This window comes from Ambystoma mexicanum, chromosome 5p (assembly GCF_040938575.1).
Source record: "Ambystoma mexicanum isolate Mex_15411 chromosome 5p, UKY_AmexF1_1, whole genome shotgun sequence".
NCBI classification, from domain to species: domain Eukaryota; kingdom Metazoa; phylum Chordata; class Amphibia; order Caudata; family Ambystomatidae; genus Ambystoma; species Ambystoma mexicanum.
Window position 1 is genome coordinate 458,063,669 of NC_090930.1, and position 17,907 is coordinate 458,081,575.

General features: G+C 41.8%; 1 protein-coding gene and 1 non-coding gene across 3 annotated transcripts in view; both read left to right on the forward strand.

Annotated features, from left to right (window-relative positions):
* LOC138481015 (sodium- and chloride-dependent neutral and basic amino acid transporter B(0+)-like) overlaps window positions 1–17,907 on the forward strand; it is a 995,695-nt gene that overhangs the window by 337,277 nt on the left and 640,511 nt on the right. The window lies entirely within an intron of this gene.
* Window positions 16,205–16,311, forward strand: LOC138481860 (U6 spliceosomal RNA). Its single transcript, XR_011274456.1, has one exon. It is a non-coding gene; the product is annotated as a U6 spliceosomal RNA (small nuclear RNA).

Consider the following 17,907-nt stretch of genomic DNA (forward strand, 5'->3'; position numbering starts at 1 on the left):
GTACAATTTCACCTTTGGTACAATTTTGTATTTATTTTATTTGTATAGCGCAACCAGGCCCGGGGGCATCCGGTACAAGCCTGTACTACACAGTAAAGTTGTAGCGACGGCTGAACAGCCAGACTTATCTCAAGAGTAAAGAGAGCAGTACACGAGTTTACACAAAGGACAACAATTACTATGATTCAAACACACACTGATTCAAGGTTTCTGAGTAAAAGAATATACATTTATTTACACCATCAGTTATAAAACAGTTCACTATCATAAAGCGGCAGAAAATCACAGTCTTAATGTACTACAACAACACCCAATCAATTCTGGAAAAGTTAGGCTCAAAATGAAGTGTGAACAAAATGGCACTCCAGCAATTTAAAAGGGAGGAAAAGACAAGGTTATTCAAAATCAACAGCACCAATAAGTTATAGGCAGGGAAATCTAGAAAAGACTACTACAATTAGGATTCAAGTCAATAGGACTGGAGCAATGTTAATGGTTCAGAGTCTCTTTGCAGAGGTTTACACAGTTCTAAGTAGTTTGCGGTTAAGTCTTTGCCAAGAGCTCAAACGAAGTTGGTCGGAGGAAAAGTTATTCAAAGAAGAAGAGAAGGACAAGCCTTCAGAGAGGCGAAAGATTTCCTGCGCTTTCACCGTGCTCAGACGAAACAGACGTCCACATTTGCACAGTACCTTTAAAGAAAAAGAATGCTGTAGAGGCAGTTGTTCCTGGCAGTTCCTGCAGGCTCACAGTTCCTGAAGCTTCAGTCATGGTGACAAGAAGGAGGACGGCTAGAGGGTCCTGCACTGTCCAGGGAAGAAGCCAGCAGTGGAGCAAAATGACAAATAAAAGGTGCACTCAAACTGGTTCTCTTCCCACTGGATATCCGATCTACTGCAGCTATGTACAGTAAATTAGACCAGGATGAGGACCGGTGGTGTCTGGTGTTTGGTGAGCTGGTTGTTCCCACCAAGCTCAAGGTAAGAAGATTCCTTGCAGATCTCCTCTGTCGTCGAAGTTTCAGGCAATTCGGACCCACAGCAGGGCTTACCTGGGTGTCCAGTAGTTGCAGCAATTGTCTTCCTTCATCTTCTCGTTGATTCTCTCGTTCCATTAGTGACTCTGCCTTCCAGTCCCAGAGACTGGCTTTTTATGCACCAAATCCCCCATTCACACAGCCTGGCTGTCTATCACACAGCAGGATGGCTGTCCTGACAGGGCAGCCACATAGCCAATCAAACAAGAGTGTGACTTGGGTCTCCAAGGAGACCCTGTGCAGGGGTCCTCAAACCCCTCCCTCACATCCTGACCACCCAGACAGTCAGGAGCCTAAGGAGGACTTCTGTGCAGAAGCCCGCCAAAGGACGGTGAACAAAGGAACCAAACCTAGTTTGGCGCGCAGAGTAAAACACTAGAAAGACCTTTACAAAAAGATATGGCGAAACAACTTGACCGGAACCAAGTAAAATTAAAAGTGGATTACTGGGTTTGAGTTTGATGCTACCACCATAGCCTCTAATGATACCGAGGCTATTTTCATAGCCCGTTGTAGAATAGAAATTGTAGATACCACTGCCACCAGCCAAATCTTAGAGAAAGGGGAACATACTAATGTTCTATGAGAATCAGGCAAAAAGGGATAACTATTAACCCCTCCAGTACTCTATTGAAAGATTGGGTGTACTGGGTCTGTAAATTTAAAAAGACTAGTAAAGTCAATGGTAACTTTACATGTTCTGGGAGACAGTAGTCAGCCCCAGAAAATAGAGTTTAAAGTGGGAAGTCTGAAAAGACAACCCTGTGTCACTGCACTGAAGGTGCTGGGTGACACACAGTAAAAAGATGATGCCTATGGGGTGGGCGAGACTCCATAGCCCATGAACAAAAGATGTACAACACACAGCAAAACATTTGTATGAGTGGGAAAAAAAGGCTCACAGGTAATAAGATGAAACCCTAGAAATCCAGCAAAGCTGCTGAGGGACTCAAAAGGTAAAGGAAATTAGCCATTCTGGAGAATTCTCCCTAACACCTGCATATCTTAGTAGATGGACACACAGTGGAGTCACTATGGTTGCAATAACTCATGGTGTCACTCACCCCCTACTGGGTGGTGCAGCGGTGACACAATGTGTGTCGCACCAGGTGTCACCAACCCTAGTGACAGCACTGATCCCGGGGTCAGAATAGGATTCTGATGAAGAGGAATAAGATAAGGCTATTCAGGATCATCTGGTCAAGGGTGAACATGCAGAGTGTCTATGTGTAGCGCTGCAGAATGTTTAAAGAAACAGTTTAAGGTATGGCTGGCTAGGTAATATGCTACACATGTTGTGTTTTGAATGAGCCAAACAAAGATGTTGGGCTTTTGTGAAAATGTAGCCTATCTGTGAACTGGACTCACAAGATTTGCCAGATACCTATTCATGTATGATAGGGGTTTGAAAGATAAGTTGGCTGTGTTTAATAAAGTGAGGTGTCTGTTTCCTGAAACAAAGGAAAACACTTAAAGAACACCTAGAAATGTCTCTATTGTGCTTAACACCAGTCAAAGTATGGGCTTGTATATGTAAGCTGATCCAAAGACCACCATTGCTTTCATTAATGGCTATGTGATTGTTAAGTAATGGTAATCTCTGTGAACAGCCCGTTTAATTCTTGACATTGAAAACATTTGGGTCTAGGACAGTAGTGAACCTGTTCCATTAGGCCCCAGCTAATGGAAAAAAGACAACTAAATCAGGATTTTGTCAAAATAATTGAGCTCTGAAGAACAGCTGGCCAACCATTGATAATGTTTATGTTTTACATATGTGAAAAAGTAGAATCCCATGTTACAGACGCTGCTTTAGATTTACACATTTGAAGTCCAAAATCTACAATACATCTTGACCCCTTTCTCTTTTGGCAAGGCTCAAACAACGGATCTCTGATTCTGGGGTCCTTAGAGAGACTCAATATGGTTTTCGTCTGGGCCGCCTGGGAACTAGGGACCAGGCTTTGAACCTGTACTTGGTGGGTGCTACATCTATATATGTGAGGGGTGAACTATTATACCTAGCATTCATGCACCTTAGCACCGCGTTTGACAAAGTAGACAAGGCTATGCTCTGGGCAGTGCTTAGGGTCCATGGGTTGCCGGGAGGATATGGTCAAGGCTCTTCAGATAATCCACAAACACACATCAGCCTTGTCGGGGGGAAATTCTCCCGGGGTCGGCTGGACCGTCCGCGGACCTCCGGGCAGGGAGGCCCCAACTCCTCCCGTATATCCCAAAAAGAGATAGAGTATGAGACACACGCAAGAAGCAAGGTGGTTCTGCTGTTTATTAAACAAAACGGCAGGGATGGGTCAAGGATCGTACGCGTCCGTCCTGACACTCTCTCCTCATCGTGGGGCTCGCAGGCCCTTTTTACCTTAGTATGACGCGCTACTTGGATTGGTTCCCCGAGTGGTAGGGTTAGTATAGCATACGTATAGAGAACGTTGTTAGTGGTTAAGGGTCAGTCAGGTGGTATACTTGGGTTGTCCCTTCAATTTGATACATAAAAATTGTTACATGAAGACCCCTGAGGATTGGTCAATGTTAATGGCGTCAGTGATAAGAGCCCCATGTTCTGATTGGTCCACCCGCGAGCCCCCCAGTCTGGGACCATCGCTGTTCCCAGCTCGCGGTGCACCTGTCATTTGCAACAATGTTTCACTATGGGTATGTGCAGACAATGTGAGGATTTATTCATATGCTGGAAGGCCGACTATTCCCACCGACGCAGATGTCCATTGAGTCGCTTACTTGTATCTGCCTGTGTCTTGAGATGGGGGATCCAGGCGCCTCCCTCCTCCTGGGCTTAGCACTCTATCAGGTTTGGCTTGGTCACGTGAGGTGGGACCGTGTTTGAGGCAGAATTCTGCACAATTAATATTGCATTTCTCACTGTGTGCCTGGCTTAATTTGCAGGTGTGACCTTGGCGTCGGCTTGCGGTATGCGAGTTTGCAATGTTGTGCCCTTGACTGTCTGCTTTCGCCGGGCTCATTCTGCAGGGTCAGCAACCGAACTCTTGCTCATTCAATGTTCATGGAAGCTTTTGCTTGCGGCCTACTTGGGCCTGGTGCATAGGTGGAACCGTTTGATACAGAGCGCTTTAGGTTATGGTATCATATTGCTTTATCCCCAGTATCACGTCTTCGTTATATTTCTCATTGTAATGCATGGGTTTAGGAGAAGCGTGAGCAAGCATTTTAGATGAGTTCATTGTGCGTCTTGCGTTTCTGCATTTTGAAAAGCCTATGTGAAAATAATAAAGATGCACGTCCGTGGGTGTGTCCGTCGCCTACGTCATAGCACTGAGTATGTTCTTCGTGTGGATTGGTGTGGGAGTGTCCAGTGTGCATGTTTGCACGGGTGTGCTGACCATTGGCTAGGTCGTCATGGCATCTCTAACGATGTGTTGATTTAGTGCTGGATGGTTCAGTCGAGTCCATCCATGCCGCAGGTGTCGGCATGTGCAGGGCAGGCTGGTGGGCAGGCGGGTGGGCACGCGAGCGGGCACATCCGTATGTTCCTGTACCAGGGTATTTGGTCGTCTGGTAACTGGGCAAACTCCTCTCGTGGCGGGTGTCTGGGCCGTGATCCTCTAGGCCAGGGGTGAGAGGGGATTGGTGGGAGCCTTTTGTTCACTTTTCCCACTTCAGCCTGTGTCAGATTTGGTGACCAGGGATAGTGTACAGCTTTTGTTTTAAACCTTTTTGGGCGTTCACCAGGGTTGTGTTGTGGCATCGGTACTGTTTGCCCTCTACATAAATGGTGTTTATCAGGCATTGGTCAATTTCCAGTTCTAGGCTATGCTGATGACATGGTCATAATTGCACGTACCCCCCAGAGCCTTACAATGCCTACTGGATGTTTACACTCAATTCATGGCCTCCCTTAAATTGACAGTGAACTCCAAAAAATCAGCCATTATGGCATGTAGGAGCACAAGTGTTAGACACCTTAAGATGCAGAGGATATGGAATGGAGGTGAACCCATTCCTAGGGTTACTAGTTTTGAATACCTGGGAATCTGTTTTACCGAGAATTGGCAAGGTTTTGGCCATGTTGATAAACAATGTATGAGGATGAGACAGGCTCATGGAGGCTTGACCCGCTTTCAACATAACTGTGTGGTACATCCAATCAAATTAATTCTTGAAGTGTATAGGGCTCAACCAAAAACTGCCACTAACTACAGGGCTGCATTGTGGGGTATGGAAAAGATTTCAAATACTGAAAATGTGGAGAACTCTTTTCTCAAAAAACTACTTGGGCTACCGCAGTCTGCCACAAAGTATGGTATACATTTGGAATTGGGGGGTCCACACATTGCTGATGAGTGGTTACTGGCCCCAGTTTTGCACTGGTTGGCATTATGGTCAAACCAGAAAGCCACTCTTTCACATAAGATCATAAGAGCCCTGCTGAGAAGCCCAGCTGTAAAGAAAATGCTGTGGCTCATATACATCCAGAAATGTATCAGACAGTTAAACTGTGTTAACCTCATCTGCCCCTCAACCTTCTTGACCCCGTGTGCTGTAAGGGCACATAAACAAATGTTTAAATCCATCCTTGTGGTAAATAGGGAGTCTTCTGCCTGGGCATTTCTGCAAATAGAAGGCACATTGTTCTAACAACAGCAGATGCCATTCAGCCGTACCTGCTCCACAGTGACAATCCCACAGACCGTTGGTCCTTGACTCGAGCCTGATTTGACTGCCTATGGTTAGGGGCTCGAACACAAAGCTGGTCTCACAATGCACAACCCACAGCCTGCCCCTGCTGTCAGTGGCTGCTGGATAACCTTCTACACTTTGTGTTGTTCTGCCCATACTACATAGACCTAAGACGGAAAACAATCTTGCCATTACAGGCTAGGTCTGCCCTATGTTGTCTGCTCTGCCACAATGCCAGTGGCTTGGGGTTTGGTGGATTATCTGAGAAGGATTTGGTATCGGAGAACTACAGTTATCTCTCAGAACCTGACCGAAACTGAAAATGTAATGAATAATTTGGCCGTCTCTTCGCGGATTCTAATTGAAATACACACATACACTTTTTAATATTTCCTACATATGTAAAGTTTGTAAGTTTATATCATGGATTTATAAAAATGTAGAATTGAACTTTGTATTGTCTCATATATTTTGATCTTGGATTTGTGGTTTATGGATAATTTGTTTCTGAATAAACTTATTATTGATTGATTGTAAAGCCTGAAGCAACATTAAGTGAAACTTTCCCGTTCATGTATTCATAACTTTAAAATCCAAACCCTTTCATACTTTTTTGTCCATGTGTTCTTAACAGGAACACATTCCATTCCTCAAAGATGAAATAAAGCCATGTGAATATTTTTAGGTCCTGAAATATAGTGGTTCTAATAGAATTTAATTTGCATTGTCCAGTAGACTACTCCGCCGTTATTTTAACTTCTTGTTTGAAATCCTAATTGGACAAAGTTTCATTTTATAAATTCGAATTACATTGAAAGTAAGTGTTGAGGGTGGGCACTGCATTGTATACCATGTTGCAAACATTAAATATTTGAGAACATTATATCTAATAGTCACTCATTTATACTAATTAATGTATGGATGTTGTAGAAATGTAAAAGGGAGCTAGAAATAGACTGATGGCTGTGACAATTGTTCCTCATTATAGTCTGTATTAAATTCTAGTCTTTTGGAGTGACTTGCATAACATTGTGAGTTAGGGTTCCAATTGCAACACTAATATTATTTTAATAAAGCAAACATATTTTCATTAAAACAGCCAGTATACCAGGTTGTGGGGTGGGTTTCATGAAGTGTGGGCAAGAAACTGGCAACACTCCTGTGTATTAAACAAACCATTACAAAATAAATTAAATATTACTTAGAAATCATTTCAAAGGTATTTACATATAACATCGGTTTACTAATGATTTTATACTTCCCTATATTAGACAGTGCCATATATTACAAATGCAGGCTGCTCAAATTAATAAGATCATTCCTTATCAGCTTCTAATTGGTACTGTGCCAGAATTATTTCTCATTGCCAGTGTCTCAGTTCCTCCAAAGAGTTGATCCTCAATCACTTATTCCAAGAAGGATTCAGGGAACTCTCTGTAAGTATACAAGTGACCCTTTCACAACATTCCTGTGTTCTTGTACAATTCCTATGTAGGCAAAGCTCATTCGGGCAGCTACTGGTGGCACACATATTTTTAGGAACCTCCAAAAATACATAAAATATGTCCATTTGTTATATTTATAGCCTCTGCCTCCTTTCTGTAGTGGGTACCTCCTGGTCATGCTTTCCTAAAGTGAATTCCATACTGCAGACCAAGTTAAACATGATGAAGTGCATGAATACAAAACACAACCAATGTCAAAAATCATCTGGGCATCTCTTCATATAAAGTGCAACCTTGTAATTGAATTTATTGGCATATTAAAGCATGGACAAAAACTTGTAATTTGACTGCTAAAAATCATACTGTCATATGTTCAATACCCAAAAACTGCAATTTGTCAAGTAAATCGACTCAAACACCAATTGGCACAATCATTATAAAGTTTCTACTTCCTGTGAGACAACGGCCTCTCCATGACATCTGATGGAAAATTTTAATTAAAAGCTGTTCTTTTATGATGGCGATCTTAAACATATTAAATTAAGTACCCATTTCAATTTGAACAATATCACTCCAAAATGCGACTCTAAACAACCTTTATAAATAGAAGGGTTCCTTTTTTCCAAAATGTAGTAAAACCCATTACCAATTAACAAACAAAATGTAGAGCCCAAAGTACCAGTGCAGAAATACGACAAAAAAATACATTTAAAATCAAGCAAGTAGTTTTAGATTTACGTATGTAATATGCAAAGAGAAATTCATCTTCATTGAAATGAGCTGATTTAATCAGTGGATGATTATTAAGTGGTTACTCATACCCAAAACCGTTCCCAAGTGGGCATAAATAGTAAAATAATAATTTATCACAGAAAGAATTTATATTTTAATTTAATTAATTACAAATTGATTGTTCGGAATTGCATCCAATTGAGCTTATAACATATAAGTTATGGCATGTGGGATCAGATCTATAAAAGTCCAAAGGACAATGTAACAAATCACAAATAGGATCAGCATCACAAATTATTCATATTAAAACAATGTATTCAATTCATAATGTTTTGCTTCATTCAAAAAGAGAAATAATTCCTCATCCAAAATGTGTCCATAGGTATTACTGTCATTATGTCCATGATTAATCAACTTCAGTTCTCCATTTCTTTTTCTCACATGCTAAGAATTCACCATAATAAATACATTTTATAAGAGATCGAGGATGATCAATTTCAGTGTGCAAAACCAATTGTTTATTGTTTGTTTTCTATGTATTATGCGTGTGAATTGATAACCAACAATTTAAATGTATGCAGAAGTTGATTAGAACTATTCCAAATAATAAACAAGTCATGGTTAAACAGAACCAATGCACAAGATCGACATAGTTACTATATATTTCTGCCCCAGCTATTGTTTCTTCCCAAAGCCAATTTACAGATTGTCACAGGTGTAGAAGAAGAACCCATTGGGGTTCCACAGGCCTGTCTATAGTGTTTGTCTCCAAACATGAAAATCTTCTATACAAAATCTCATCACAATTAATAAAAAAAATGTTTTGTTTAAAACGTATTTTCAAGCGAATAGCCAATTTGCATGCATGATACTTGTGTACAATAATATTTCTTCTAGAGAAACCAGAATATAATCTTGTTCCCATATGACTCCTTGCAATTTACGCAATAAATCAGATGTGTTTCAAATATAAGAATTCACACTTTTAAACATATGATTTTAAGAAGCAATCTAAAAATGTAGTCTATAATAATCAATTGTTGCAGTAAACAACAGATCTGTCCAAGTGACTTGTGATTTTAGGTAAATAAATACAAAATTGTAGTCACTAAATATGCATATCTAAAGAAGAGAGCACCTTTCCAACTTAAAAGATTTAGCACTTTCCAGTCTATTAACAATTTTTAATTCATTTTTATATTCTGCAAGTATTTGCCATAAACCAATTCATAGCAATGGGCTGTCAGTAAATAGAAACTTTATCATTATCAAGCCAATTGGTGTTTGATTAGATTTGCCTTACAAAATCTTGTTTCGTGGAACAAAACTGATAGCAGTAGATCCTTTTTCGGGGGACTAAACTGATAGCAGTAGATCTCATTCCCCTTTCATGTCTGTGGTTTGGGCAATTGTATGACGATAAATGAAATTGCACTTCATGAGAATCAATGACTAAGTGATTTTTAACCTCTTTTGTTTTGAAATCATGTGCTTCAACACATTTGTTGTAATATATAAAGTGTAGTCTTCATTGCCGTCACTTTCATTATCCACTCTCAGCCCATAGTTACATGCAACATTCAGCAATGTAGATTTTGCCTGCATATACTTGTAAAGGATATTTTTACAGTGGATTTTCAAATGTATTTTCTTCCCAACATATTAAAAGTATGTAAGTATCATGACCACTTGGTCACATTTTGAAGATGATCATGAATTACATATAGATATATGTATTATAGATTTGCAAATTGTAAAGTAAAAGCAGAATTGAAACATGTATTTACAGCTTGCCTGTCTATTAAAAGTTTGGAGGAAGATACACAAACCCGGAATGGTGGTTCTTGAATATAGGAAGTAGTCCCTTCATAGATGGAAGCCATAGCACCTGTGGGCATTTGTCTCTGCCTCACAAATGCACTGAATATGAAGGTGCACTAAGAATATTTTTGCAATTCTAGTATGGAGTGCATAGGCATATTTTCTCAGGTGGAAGACATTCATTTTTCATTGTTGTCACCAACCTGTAGTTAAGACAAAACCAATTTCCATTGACTTTTGGAAATATGATATTGCTTATAACTTTTAACTCACTGGACAAATAAAAAGATGTTTAGCATGCCCCTTCATGCCAAACTGGAAAATTCATCATACAGTTTTAAAGTTATAAAGCAAAGCAAAACAGCACTTAAAGGCTTACTGCCACTGAGTTTGCCACAGACTAAAGGTGCTGCCATTGAAAAGGTGCAGAGCACAAACCAGTGAACCTGTGAAAAGCATCACAGATATTCCTTTTTTGGGTTTGCTGCAAATAGCTTCCAGTAGTTTTAAAAACTTTAATGGAGAAGCCGGTGTCTCCTAGCTCCAAAATATGTCCATTTATCTCCCGTGGAGCTATGAGGCTTTTAAGGAATGAAAACCACCTTTTTGTTTGTTCGATACAAACAATTCCTGCTGTGCTCCCATGGGAATCTGAAAAAGAAATAGTCTCAAAATCATTTTTGGGGAGGAAAAGGGGTGGTATCACATGAGACTAGGTGTTGGAGGAGAGCATGAATTGCTTAGGCAGTCATGTTAGAGAAGGCTCGAGAACCCATTTTGAGTCAGATCAATTTCATCTTCTTCAGGAATTCCACAGTAAAATCGAAAGGCTCGGTCGGAAAAAGTGTGTAATGGAAAAAAGCAGGGTAATATGGATAACAGGAGAGGGTCATGAGGGATATAGACAGAGTGGGAGAGTGGGATAGGTCCGCTGAATTCAAGAGTTGGAGATGTGCACATGGAAGGATGCAGTGGGAATGGGGAGGAAGTTTACTTTTTCAAGCTTTTACGCTTTACCTTGGTAACTGGAATTCACTTTGTTACCATGAAATAAGGGGAAAGCAGGGGGCCTATGTTCTTTTAGCCTAATTGTAACAATGGCCATGACCTGTGCGATTCAGTTGTTAACTAGTGAGGGGCATTTGAGGCACAGCCATAAGCAGGTATTTTAGACTAATACATGCATTGTAGCTATGACTGATTGCATGTGGCTATTTATTTATTGGTCACTTATGAGGCACTTATACAATTGGCAAAACTGTTTCAAAGAACCCATGGGTCTAACATGGTGGGAACAGGGGACAATGAATTACAGCAAGGATAAATAAGTTCATAATAGTACAAACAAATAAGAATAAAGGGAAAGGGGGGGATTAACCTACTATGCCTTGTGAGTGTACAGAACGTGCGAGTGCAGAGGGGGAAAATGACGGAACTCATCTGGTTAACTGTTGCAAAAGCTATATATAAAGTAGCACTGCCCTGTAAGACAAAAATAATTTCTTGAAGCAAAAGGACTACATTTGGGCTCCTATGTATACCCACAATATACTTCAACTTATCCAAAACACAGCAGCCAGACTGCTCCTCGCCCAGAGAACACATCACCTCCACACTCAGAATTCTGCACTGGCTCCAAGTTGGCCTAAGAGCAACCTTCAAAGCCATGTGCATTACACACCGAGCACTTTATCAATCGGATACCTGACTTCCTTGAGAACAAAATCATCCATTACCAACCCCTTAGAAACCTCTGATCAGGCTCAGCTCGCCTCCTGGCTATTTCCCTGTACCACTCCACCAGAGTTGGCCTCTCTGCCTTTCCTAACCTAACGCCCACCATCTGGAAAACACTCTTCAATTGTACATCGGCTACACCAAAAACTACCTCTCCTTCAAAAAAGCCCCAAAAATCTGGCTTTTTACCTGTATTATCCAAAAAACGAATAAATCCCAAGTATATGAACAGACTCCCCAGGAGATGCTGGCCGCATTATTAGTGTTCCCAACCTTTCTCTATGCACCTGACAGTGCCGGCTGTGTTCATGGCGGCTGGGAACCATGCACACTTTCATACACTTATTACGACCTTGCTTTCCCTCAAGCACCACTGGCTCACATATGTAATGTCACAGGATTGATGAATGACGGCATCAGGCAAACCGACAGAAAACAGGCTAATCACAGCAATAGGAGTAGAAGCACAGTGGTGTGACAGAGCAAACGTCCAGCCCACTGCAATCATACACCTAATACACCTACCCCACCTAGAAGAATCTGGACGCACAACCCATGCACCTCCTGTGGTGTGGTGATTAGTTGGATCATAAACTGTTGTTGCTGCTAACCATTTTGATCACAGCTGCAAGAACCAAGAGAAAAAGTTTAATACCAGAGCGGGTGCCCTAACATAAAAGTGCCACCAATGAGGCAAAGGTGCGTGTAATACATCATTCCACTGGTTGCAGGCATGGCTAACCACACACACCAGTACACAGCAAGGACTATGAAATAAATGTGTTTGTGCTGTTCACATTAATTCTCCCACTACTTTCACCCGACAGCAGAATGTGGCGCAGTCTTATGATAAATTCAGGCACGCTGTAAACATAGCAAGTCGCTAGCATTGACACCACCCCTACTTTTCTCAGCACCCATCCTCATGCCTAACTGCATGGGTTGCTTTTCTACTGGACCCTGCCAGCACTGCTAAACCTGTTTCACCCAAATGCATCATACTTATGCCTCAAAACCTCCAACACTCTGGACTTCGGTACTCCGAGGGCGTTCCCACTAACAGCACATTGAGACTATAATAATGGTCAAATTGGCGCTGTACAAATGACAAGTACTGTAAAATACAATACAGTACCATTCCTTGCTGATGTAGTTCTGAATTAGAATTGAACTCCCAGCAATGCATACAAGTTTGCACTGTGACATGTGTGACCAGGCCCAAATGCATTATGCCACTTTCACATTTTAGGTGAAATGGCTTTTTCAAGCCATTGTAAATCCGCTATAACTTTGCTGAGGTTTGCTAAACGTGCTTCCATACTTCACCACAAGTCTGTCAAGACTATATTGCATTGATGATTCCCAATAAGGGTGAAACCAGGCATGTAGTTGTCTGCAGCCTTGAGAAATGTCTATCTTGTGTTGATAGAGTTATGCCTTTTAAGACAAAGGCAAATTCCAGGAGCAAAAAGTTTGCAGTTGGGCTACTTTGCATATCCACAATTCCTTGCTGATGTGGCTCTGAACTGCAGGTGAGCTTCCATCGATGGTTGCTAGATGGCTTTGTGGAATGTGTGGCTTACCTCAAATGGATTATGCTACAAATATATTATTTGTTTCTCTAAGGATGGCTGTTCATTATGTCATTGGGATCTACAATGCCCAGATTTTGGGAACAAGAAACATTATCTCTGGAAATGAGAAGCAATGGAGTGGTGCCTGCCACATGAATTTTACATTCAAATCCAAATCCTGGTGCTTCCTGATAGAGTTAAATTGTTGATAGGTGAGTGCTGTGAACATTTGAATGACCATCATTTTCAGTGATCGTTATGAACTTGTTTCAGGCATACATCCCTTTTTATCACTGACAAATCTGTTCAATATTAAACTCTATGGTCTTATTTATGTTCCCAAAATGATATTAAAAATGTGGTTTTCTTAGTATGATATGATATGACATTCATATCGCGCCTGTACACAAGTGTTTCTAAGTACCACAAGACAAGGGAGGGAAGACTGAGGGTAGACAAGACAACAAATCCTGCTAGGCTTGTGTCCTTCGGATCGTCCAAGTGCAACAACGAGAAGTGCAGAGGAGAAGGGAGAGGGGGAAGTGCAAGGGAAAGGGGAAGGGGAGTGCGAACAGGGCAGCTGCCTCTGAGTAAGTGCAGGCAGGGTAGCACAGCTCTAGGTAAGTGCTAGGAGAAAGCATGCATAACAGTTCTATTATGACTGCAATGTGCACTAAAAGTGATCATTTGAAATTAGCATTTTGAAATGTAAAACAAAATCAATTTAACGATATTAAAGCAATGAAAATCATCCTTTGCTTTTAATAGTTTCCTTTGTTGAGAATAGACACCATGTTAACTCACAAAATGTCCTTAATATACATAAAAGATAGTGTTCAGATTGAGCCAATAATGTTTTTATTCTGTGACCACTAAGGCAATGTTTAATATTGCATTGGGGCCACTGATTAATAGGTACTGCCTCTGAATCTACATATTTGTTGCCCTATTCATAAACACTAATAACAAACAAAAGAAAATAAATAAAACAGTTATTTACTCTGCAGTCTAGGCCCTTTACAAGGTCGGTCAGAACCCTAGTACTTTCTTCCGAGAACCTCACAGTGTCCCCTGTATTTCCCCCATGTCAAAATGCATCCTCAGTGTGATAATGGCAGGACAAATAAAATGACAATGTATGTCGCCAAATACCAGGTGAGTCGCCCCTCGCCGAATTCCGCTGTTGCTGTTGTTATTGCTCTCTTTGTACTTTGAACCACAAAAACACAGCACCTCATTGTTCGAGATATGTGTTTTTTCTCTGGTTGAGCTGCTTTATTCAACTATTGGGATGTCTCTAGCAAACATCACCATGACAACACGACTCCTGAGAAACAGAGAGACAGAGGGAGAGCGAGAGAGAGAAAAGTAAAGTGCAGACAGAGATACATAGAGAGAGAGACAGCAAGAGATACAGAGAGGGAGGGACACAGAGGGAGTGGTAGATTGGCGTATGATGTGATGATGTGTCAGGTACATCTAGTAACTTATAACTTAAACAATTTTTTCAGGGGGTGTGTTGCTGCACAGCTACGAGATGACTCCCTGAATGAGGAGCTCCATCCTGGGCCATAGCCTGAATAACGATTTATCCTCATTGGCTCCACCTTCCATCACAGAAAGCAGAAATATACCTGACGTCAAGACAGCTTTAATTTGGGGAACCCTTGATGTAAGGCGGCTGAGAAATCATCAGTAACAACAGAGAGTAGGATCCATCTAGGACATCCGCGCAGCGCGGCACCTTGCCCGACGTGAGAGCGAGGCTCCAGAGGCCACAGTGGGGGAGGAGCTAAACACGTCACTCCACTGAACCCATAATAAAACCTCTAGCCACTTCCCCCCGTTGTGAGGCTGACACTGCCACCATCTCGACTGTGGGAGATCTGAGGACTGCAGCAGGCCACCTGCTCATCCGAGACCTGCGCGTCATTACTCCCCCGTGGGGAACCCATACTGGCTACGGACTGTGGAGCCCCCCCTTTTGCAAACCACCGGGCTGCATGGGGGATGTGCTGTCCCATTCCAGCTGGGGCCCAGAGTGACAGACTTGCACGTGTGGGTGAGCACGGACCGGGAGGAGGGTAGGCTGGGACACCGCAGCGGGGGGCCTTGTGGTAGGAGGCATGTGAAGCCCATTCGAAGGCTTTGCATCATAGCAGAACTGCAGACGTCTTACACCACTTCAGTATGCTGTGGTACCTTTATAGAATACATTTTGATTCGAACACTGCTATACTTCAGTATACGCTGGACTCACAGCCTGACACACGGTAGTCTTACCACGGCAGTCCATACATTCATTTTGTGAACACTTGCACACAGATAATAGGGCCTCATTACGGGTTTGGCGGTAGCCATGCCACTATTGGCGTAATGGCTCCCTCCAAAACCGGGTCCGGGTTCCCTGTATAGGGAATTACCGGGCCATTCTGATTTTGGAGGGCCCGGTAATTCCTCCCTCAGGGAACCTGGGACCGGACCTTCCCCATTCCCATTCAAGCCCCCATAGGGCTCAATGGGAATGGGAGAGGGAGCTAACAACGGGCCTATTACGACCAGCCCGTTGTTAGCTCCCTGGTCCCCTCGCGGGACCCGGTAACGACGCCTGGTTTAAACCAGGGGTCCTTACCGGGACCCGCGAGGGGACCTTGTAATCAGGCGGAATGGGAATAACGAGTCTGCACCCATTAGCGGACCCCGTTAACCCATTCTGCCTGACTTGTAATGAGGCTCATAGTCTTTTATGGAGCGCCATATTTCACTGTAAACTTTTGCCTTCTAGTCTGAGACGTGGTTTGCTTACCGCTGCAGTCTATATATTAAAATGTATCTTTTGAACACTTACATATAGATACATTGTCCCCACTACGTAGGGAGGCTCAAGAGATATCTGTGTCTTTCCACAGTTTCCTCTTTCAATACTCTCCCCGCCAGTAACAAGGAGACTCATGACTGAGGTGACTATCAGTCAGTCATGAGGTGGCTATCAATACCAGGTGAGTCATTTATCTTTCCCTATATTGTAGATGATTGTATCTCTACGCTCTATTTTAGTCTTCCTCATCAATAGTGACAATATATTTTTTTATTTTTTTATTTTATTTTATTATACAATGAGGACTTTACCATTATTTTTGGCCTCATGACCTAGTGATACAAGGTCAGTACACTAAAGATCTACTAAGATGCTCCCTTTGGCAGCACATGTACTAAAATTGGAATGATACAGAGAAGATTAGTATGGCCCCTGCGCACGGATGGCACGCACATTCGTGAAGCGTTCCATAAAAAATAAATTTAAAAAAACGATCTACTGAGATACCAATATATTCTTGTTTTTCGAATTAGTTGAACTAAAATAGTATATTTACCATCCGTTAGGCTAACACATGTATACCTAAACCACACCTCGAAACTATCACAAATCTACACGCTCCCTGCCCTGAAGAAGGATTATTCTGAATCCGAAATGCGTCGGCACAATCTTGATCTGAGAGGAGGTTGTTGGAGTACCCTCTCTAGCATTATATGTTGTCTAACGGATGTATATGATGAGTGCAACGTGTTATATGGTTGATGAACTATCTAAATGCATCCTTTTGATTCGTTTTGTATAGAATCTGCCACCTTGCTATACCTATGGATGATGCTATTTGTTCACAGATGGTTATGCTATTCATAAGTATGAATCTCTGAATTATTGTATACAGAATTGTGATCCTCGTTGGAGGCTCAATTCACATTGTTATAACTACAAATACATTTCTGCTTTGTTATGAAAATGGTCTCTAATATTAGACCAAAAGTTGACCTGGGATTTTATGTCCCGTTAGGAGTGCACTGGAGTGCACTGTAGAGTTACCAATTGGCAACAACCAGTTGTGTTCTGTGCAATTTTTTCCCATGGTCTCGAGTGGCTTTGGGACGTAACCTGTTGCACCTGAAATAATTGAATACACTTTGATTTACCTCTGAATCATCTTTTGAACACTGTAAATTGTATTTGAAGTCCCATTTACTTAGTTGTGCCACCCTCCCCACATCCATTCTTCAGTTCCCCCCCACATGCACCACGATGGAGGATGCCCTTGGCGATTCTCAGAGACCCCTATGTGACCGAAGTCCTACATGTTGAAATTGCTGAGTTTTTTTACCATTAACTGTGGTTCCGTCAGCACCCAAACAGTACTATGGCAGACCTTTAAAGTCTGGATTGGAGGCATCCTAATGGCCTAAACCACTGGATTACTTAAAAATAATAGAAAAGAACTGGGTCAGATCGAATCGCAGCTTAGAGACCACAAAAACGATTATAGTATGATACATATAAAGGAGACTCTAGAAGCATTAATGAGCTATTAGGTAAATTTCAGAAGTTAGCACATAAGGAGGTGCTATATATGGCTACCCCAGTAAAAGCTTGCAGATATGGTGAATGAGGATAAAGCTGGCAGGTCATTGACTAACTTATTGAAAACAGAGTACTATCGCTGCCCCATTCTTGGGATTCATGCTATACATGGCTCAATAGTGAACCATGACAGAGTATTAATTTAACATTCACACAATTTTATTCTACATTATATTCTAACTGATATGAGGTTACGGCAGGTGAGTTTTCGGGATACTTAAACAAATTGAATCTCGCCGTAATTTCGCCTGAAGTCAGACTCACTCTAGATCAATCTATAACACAGGAGGAAATTGTTGGTGCCATTAAGTCACTGGCACCTGGGAAAGGACCTGGATCAGATGGCTGGGAATTGAGTTAGATAAAGAGCACCACTGGAATTGGCCACTATCCTGCTGGGTGTTTGGGAGGAAGTCATGGAGCGGGGCACACTACCAGAAACGATGCAGGAAGCTATTCTTACAGTTTTATTAAAGC